The 7,075-nt window shown below is 46.3% G+C and overlaps 1 protein-coding gene across 3 annotated transcripts in view; it reads right to left on the bottom strand.

Moving 5' to 3' along the window:
- Tjp2 (tight junction protein 2) overlaps positions 1–7,075 on the bottom strand; it is a 131,533-nt gene that overhangs the window by 95,579 nt on the left and 28,879 nt on the right. For 2 of the 3 annotated variants that reach the window (XM_029472523.1, XM_021151541.2), the window contains one exon: positions 3,745–3,865. The exons of the other annotated variant lie outside the window; for it this stretch is intronic. The gene's annotated coding sequence lies outside the window, so the exon portion shown is untranslated. Of the gene's footprint in view, positions 1–3,744; positions 3,866–7,075 lie in introns of those variants that run through there. 3 annotated transcript variants of the gene reach the window in all.

Genomic DNA, 7,075 nt, shown 5'->3' on the forward strand with positions numbered 1-7,075 from the left:
TACATGGAACCATAGCTCCAAGTGCATATATAGCCTGTCCATCTGAGTTCCTCAGACAGAGCTGGGTGTGGCCTGTGGGGGATCCCAAGCCAGCGACAGGTACCCAACATGGCCGACATTGATGGAGGGAAAACTATTACAAGTGACAAGTGATAGGAAGGAAGGGGATAACGGAGCCAGGACTGGTGGCACAGGCTTCCCATCCCAGCTACAAAGGAAACAGAGGCAGAAGGAGCACAAGTTCAGTGCTAGCCTGGGCAACTCAGTGAGACCCTGTCTCGGAATAAAAGCATAGGGCTGGAGAGATGGCTCAGCCGTCAAGAGGACCCCAGTTGGACAGTTCACACCTGCCTGTGACTTCAGCTCCAGGAGGATTCAATGCTCTGGCCTCTGTGAGCATACACAGACAGACAGACAAAAACACACAGCCACCAAAACAACAAAAAACACTTAAAACTCAGCAAGAGTATCATCTGGAAGAACATAGCCACCGTCACCCTCTTTTCTTTATTCCTTGCAGTACCAGGAGTGAAAACCAAGGCCTCAAGCACGCTAGCCACATGTTCTGCCATAAAATTCCATCCAGCCTATAACAACGCTGCCCCTTTCTTTCTTATAGACAGGAATTCACTAGGTAGACCTGGCTGACCTGGAACTCACTAGGTAGACCAGGCTGATGGAACTCAGTAACCCACCTTCAAACCGTGCTGATGAGAGGAGACCCCAAGAACAAGCCAGATGATGATCCAGAGCAGGCTCTGCATACACCCTCCTCCCCTCAGGCCAGACAGTGCTAGTGGATCATAGTGTCCTTGCTCAATGAACTTGGGAGCATCTAGGAATCCTTAACTCGGGGCAGCTTCGCTCCTAGGAAGTCCTTCTTGGTTCTGATTTTTGCAACTCTGACTGGCAAGTCTTCCCCATAGCAGCCAGGCTTCCTTGAAAGTCAGTCCTTCTGATCGACTTTTAAGAAAGCCTGTCTTGTGAGGTGCTTCCATAGCTGGCTTGGAGCCTCCTTTATAAGAGCATTAGTTTTGAGGGCAGAATCCTCATAACCTAATCACGCCTTAAGCCAACTCCTAACTACCATCACACCCAGCTGGTTAAAATGTGTGTGTGCGTACGTCCGTGCGTATGTGTGTGCGTGCGTGCATGCGTGCGTGTGTGTGTGTGTGTGTGTGTGTGTGTGTGTGTGTGTGTTAGGACAAGCACACGGTGGCTGAGGTGAGCTACTACCACTGTGTCCTGTGGAGCCGTTCTTTCAGACTCCAGCAGGGGACCACCAGAGGTTCGAGGCCAGCCTGTTCTACAACAGAGAGTTCCAGGTCAGCCAAGAGGACACAGTGAGGGAGGCCCTGTCTCAAAAATCATAAAGGGGGTGGTGGCATATTCCTTCAGTCCCAGTACTCAGGAGGCAGAAGCAGGCAGATCTTGGTAAATCTGAGGCCACTTGGGTCTACATAATGAGTTCTAGGTCAATCAGAGTGGTATAGTGAGACCCTGCCTCAAAAAAAAAAAAAAAAAAAAAGCCAGACAGTGGTGATGTGCACACTTTTAATCACAGCATTTGGGGAGCAGAGCCTGGCTGATTTCTGAATTCGAGGCCATCCTGGTCTACAGAGTGAGTTCCAGGACAACCAGGAGCTACACAATAAAACCCTGTCACACACACACACAGATACACACACAGGGGCAGAGAGAGAGAGAGAGAGAGAGAGAGAGAGAGAGAGAGAGAGAGAGAGAAGGAGGGAGGAGAGGGATTTATTGGTTTTTGGGTTTTTTTTTAAAGATTTGTTTGTTTTATATATATGAATACACTGACACACCAGAAGAGGGTAATCAGATCCCATTACAGATGGTTGTGAGCCACCATGTGGTTGCTGGGAATTGAACTCAGGACCTCTGATAGAGCAATCAGTGCTCTTAACCACTGAGCCACCTCTCCAGCCCAGATTTATTGTTTTTAGGTTATACAGCTTAGGTTTTGTTACAGCATCTTGGAAGGACCAAGACACACTCTGCCATAGTCGACAATGTCCTTCCAGTTGATTTGACTAAATTAGCAGCAGATCCCATATAGAACTCTCAACTCTCATGTCACAGAAAGCACTTCTGCAATCTGGATAAACAAATTCGAAACCTTTCAGAATGCTATATAGCACATCCGACTCATAACCCTGGGGACTCAATGGAGACCTGCTCCGGTCAAGTGTGCTCGCTGGAACTAAATGTGAAATGTCTACCCTCAGTTCCATGCATTAAAGAGAAGGTCTCTAAATTGGAGAGGCGCTAGAAGATTTAGTACAGTGGTTCTCAACCTCCCTGATGCCTCGAGACCCTTTATCACAGTTCTTCATGTTGTGGTGACCCCCCCCCCAAAAAAAACATAAAATTATTTCATTGCTACTTCGTAACTGTAACCTTGTTTCTGTTTTGAATTGTGATGTTAATATCTGATATGCAGGATATCTGATATGTGACCCCTGTAAAAGGAGTGGCGACCCACAGGTTGAGAACCATTGCTTTAGGAGGCAGGCCCTGGCTGTAGGAACTCGATGGTGGGGACAAGTCTTTGTGACTGAACCTTGTCCTGTGTCCATCCCATCTCACCCTGCTGATGGTTAAGCTCCAGGCTGACTTTGCCCTGAATCTGAGGATCACAAGCATTAAGGCCTCTATCTAAGACCACACCATACAGCCTGGACCCTGAGCAGCTACTTGTCAATCGAGGGTATGCAGTTCACACACCACTAGACTCCACTTATCCACCCAGGTAGGAGATGCCCGCTAATGCAGATGGAATTATGAACCAAGTACATGAAGCAAAATCCAACCCCATTGTGGGCTTGCCACAGACAGGCCACATCAGGACTAAACCGTAACTAAGAATAAATACATGCCCAAACATCTGTCAAAATAATACCTAATACCTTGTAAATCTTGTATAATTCATCCTTAAAAGTGAGTCGGGAAATAGGTAATACCCTTAGTACTCACTAAAATCAAGTAAATATTCTATCTTTAGAAGCCAATGTGTTCTTTTTTTAATCCACTCCCAAGTACCATTCGATAGAACAATGATTTTTTTTCCATCTCAATGAGGATGAGCTAAATGTGACCTACACCAAAATGATCTCCAACTCCAGACACCAGGCATACCAAAAACTACTCCCACCAGCTATGGGGTTATCATGAGTCATAAGAGCTCTACCTACACACATGCCTCAGCCAAGAAGATACATCACCCAACCTTGGCAGGATGCAACAGGCTAAGCCATCCTTCCTCCTCCTTCATTTTTTAATGAAAGAATGGAAATTGAGCCTAGAGTCCGAGCTATGTGTACAGCCCAGATAGGACTTCATCTCTTCACTCCATAAAAAAGATATTACCAACAGGTGGGGGCAGTACAGGTGGGCAGTGGTGGCACACACCTTTTATCTGGCACTTGGGAGGCAGAGGCAGGCAGATCTCTGAGTTCAATGCCATTTTGGTTATAAAGTAAGTTCCAGGACAACCAAACTAAACAGAGACACCTAGTGAAAACAAAATAAAACAAAACAAAACCAAAAACAAACGAAAGAACAAACGAAAAAGCTATTGCAATCAGATTTCTTGAGAAAGCACGCATAAACATTCTGGAAACCCGGGACATCGTGACCTTATCTTTATCTATGATGTGAAATAATAGATCAAACTTGGTGTGAGCCAGTGACTCGGTTACTAAGAGACAAGTCAGCAAGTACCTGGGAGAGCAGGCTGTAGGTGGACACCGGTCTGTGGCCTCCTGAGTCCCTGGGCCTGGAGCTGTAGCCTGGGTACCAGTCCCACTCACAGGGAGAAGAGAGTAAGGCAGGACTCCGCGCCCTGGAGAAGACGGATTGGTTAGATCTAAGAGTTCACCCTCAGCCCGATGAGCTCCTGGAGAATACACGGACGTCTGAATATCATAGCTCATCCAGGATGGCAATAGACACAGACTTATACAGCAGGCACTGTCCTCTATCGCACAACACCCAACATCTATTTCTCTTTTAAGATTAATTTACTTTAGGTATGTGAGTACACTGTCACTCTCTTCAGACACACCAGAAGAAGGCATCGGATCCCATTACAGATGGTTGTGAGCCACCATTTGGTTGTTGGGAATTGAACTCAGGACCTCTGGAAGAGCAATCAGTGCTCTTAACCGCTGAGTCATCTCTCCAGCTACCCCCACCCCTCAACCAACACCTATTATTCCCCCCACCCCCCAAAGAAACCCAGCATCAATTTTCTCCTGCCCTCTGGGCCCAGGCAATCACCAATCTCACTTATATTTCTAGAGGGTTACCTGATATTTTTTAATCTTTTTTTAAAAATGTATTCATTTTTGTTTCATGTATATGAGTTTCTGCTTGTCTGGGCACCATGTGTATGCAGTACCTAAAGGGGCCACAAGAGGGTGGTGGAGTCCCTTGAACTAGCATTAAAGTAGGTTGCAAGAATCCTAGTGTTGGTGCTAGGAACTGAGCTCCGGTCCTCTGCAAAAGCAGCTCTTCACCACTGAGCTGCCTCTCCAGCCCTCAATGCCCCATTACTTCTAGCAGCCAAATAGCATCCCACCATAAGGACATACCACAATCAATCTATTTATGAGAGAGATGCTGGGCTAGGCCCGGCCCACCTGAGCATAATCCCCAAGTACAAGAATTTCAGAGATTTTTTCTTTCATGTGGATGGAGGGAGGGGTGGAGGGGGAACTCAGCAGATAAGAACACAAGTAAGAAGTAGAAAAACCTTTGTCCCCTTTAACGCGGGGTCTCAAACTCACAATCCTCCTCTTCCCTCCCATCCAGGGCTGGGATTACAGATGTGTCTCCCGGGCCTGGTAAGAAAACTTTAATATGGTAAAATGTACCTAAAATGTTGCATTTTAAAGCACGAAAAGAGAAAACACTTGAAACTACAAAGGGGTTTGTATGACTTCGGTAAAACTGGCTGATAGCTTTGAATCTATGTTCCTGACCACCAGCATCTCAGGAGACAGGTCCTTTGTATCTCTCAATACAAAAACATTTAACCCTACACAGGCCTGCCCACCGCCACAGGGCGACTGGACTGAATCCGCTGAGGCAGTCCCGGGGAACCCTGCACTGGGAGGGAGAATGTGTTCTCTGGCCGCTTCTGGGCCCATTCTTCTTTCTGTGGCACAAAAAGATATGGGCTATGGTCATTAAGCTCTCTCCTTCCTAGACCGCCAAACTAGAAGTGAAGGACGGTGTTGATTTTGTTTGTTCAGGCAAGAGGCCTTCCCCGTCCCTACCCCTCCCCCACCCCCACCTCACCCCCCAGCTCGAAGAATCAGCAGGAAATGTAGGCTGAGGCTAAGCCGAGGTCATCTGGACTTCCTACAAAGCAAGCCGCAGATGGAGCCCAGCCCATTCATAGTTTCTATTATTACTTCCAAAGATAAATAAACTGGCAAGCAAATCAAGGTACACTTGGTTGCCTTTGGCCTGAATGTGAAGTTTTTTTGTTTTTTTTCTTCCTGCAGGTATCAGGTCTAAACAGTTTCTTCTAGAGAAACGTCTTGCTTTTTAACATACTTTTTTGTGAATCTAAACATCCTGGATTTAACTTACTTTTTTTCTTTTTTCCTTTAATTTGGAGACAATCTCATGTAGTCCAGGCTGGCCTCAAACTTTCTCTATAGTTCTTGCCTCTACACGCCAGCACACCCAGTTCATGGAGAATATTCACGGGAAATTTTACCTGTGCAGCCAACAATCTACCTTCCTACCTCTGAGATCTTGAACAGTTTCTGGGAGAGAAGGAATGAGGATAGAAAGCCAGCAGGACAATCCCAAAGTACAAGGTCTCAAGACACAGGGCAAGTGCAATGGAAAGTGTGACTCTGGATGCTGCTCCCTGTGTGAGCCATGAACCAAGCCCCCATCAGCACCACCTGTGAGTGTGATGCAAATGCAGGACAACAGGTTGAAGAAGGAAGCCTGCCTGCCAAGAGTTCAAGCCCAGCTGGGGCTACACAGTAAATCTGTGTCGCAAAGAACAGGGATGGTGGGGCTGACAGGTGGACGGACAACCTGAATCTACATTTTAGCAGAGCGATTAACATATAAGCTAAAGTTTACAAAATAAGACATTTGGGGGCTGGAGAGATGCTCAGTGGTTAGGAGCACTGGTTGCTCTCCCAGAGGAACTGGTTCTATTCCCAGCACCCACAGGACAGCTAACAACTAACTGTACTTCTGGCCACTGTAGGTACTGCATACACACAGTAAACCTGCAGGCAAAACACCAATACACATAAAAAATAAAATTAATTAATTAATTTAAAAGAGAAATAAGGGGCTGGAGAGATGGCTCAGTGGTTAAGAACACTGACTGCTCTTCCAGAGGTCCTGAGTTCAATTCCCAGCAACGACATGGTGGCTCACAACCATCTGTAATGGGATCTGATGCCCTCTTCTGATGTGTCTGAAGACAGCTACAGTGTACTTGTCATATAAATAAATAAATAAATAAATAAATAAAATCTTTTAAGAGAGAGAATAAGATGTTGAAGTCTGTGAAAGATGAAGAACTAAAGAATGAAGTTAGGGGCTGGAGAGATGGTTCGGGTGACTAAGAGCACGTGTTGCTCTGGTAAAGATACTGGGTTCAATTCCCGGCACCCATATGATGGCTCACAACCACCAATAATTCCAGTCAGTCATAGGGAATTACCCTACTCTGTCCAACGCCCTCTTCTGTCTCCCAAAGGCACCAGGCACACATGTGGTGCAGATATATATGCAGACAAAATGCCAATACACATAAAAATTAACCAAAATCAATTAACACATAGACAAGAAATCAACCCTCTTAGGATACCCAGAAAGGGAGGTCACTGAAAGACCCACAACGTGAGGACTCCCTCACGTTCTGACTCAGGAGAGGCGACACCCCAAAATCACCCACAAGAAACGATCTTGCTGCAACTGCAAGAGGATTTTTATTCGAGAGCGTTCTCGGGCCCTTGGTTATACACCACGCAGGGGTAGAGGACCATGGCGCGCTGAGTAGCTGAGTAAG

This window comes from Mus caroli, chromosome 19 (genome assembly GCF_900094665.2).
Source record: "Mus caroli chromosome 19, CAROLI_EIJ_v1.1, whole genome shotgun sequence".
NCBI lineage: Eukaryota > Metazoa > Chordata > Mammalia > Rodentia > Muridae > Mus > Mus caroli.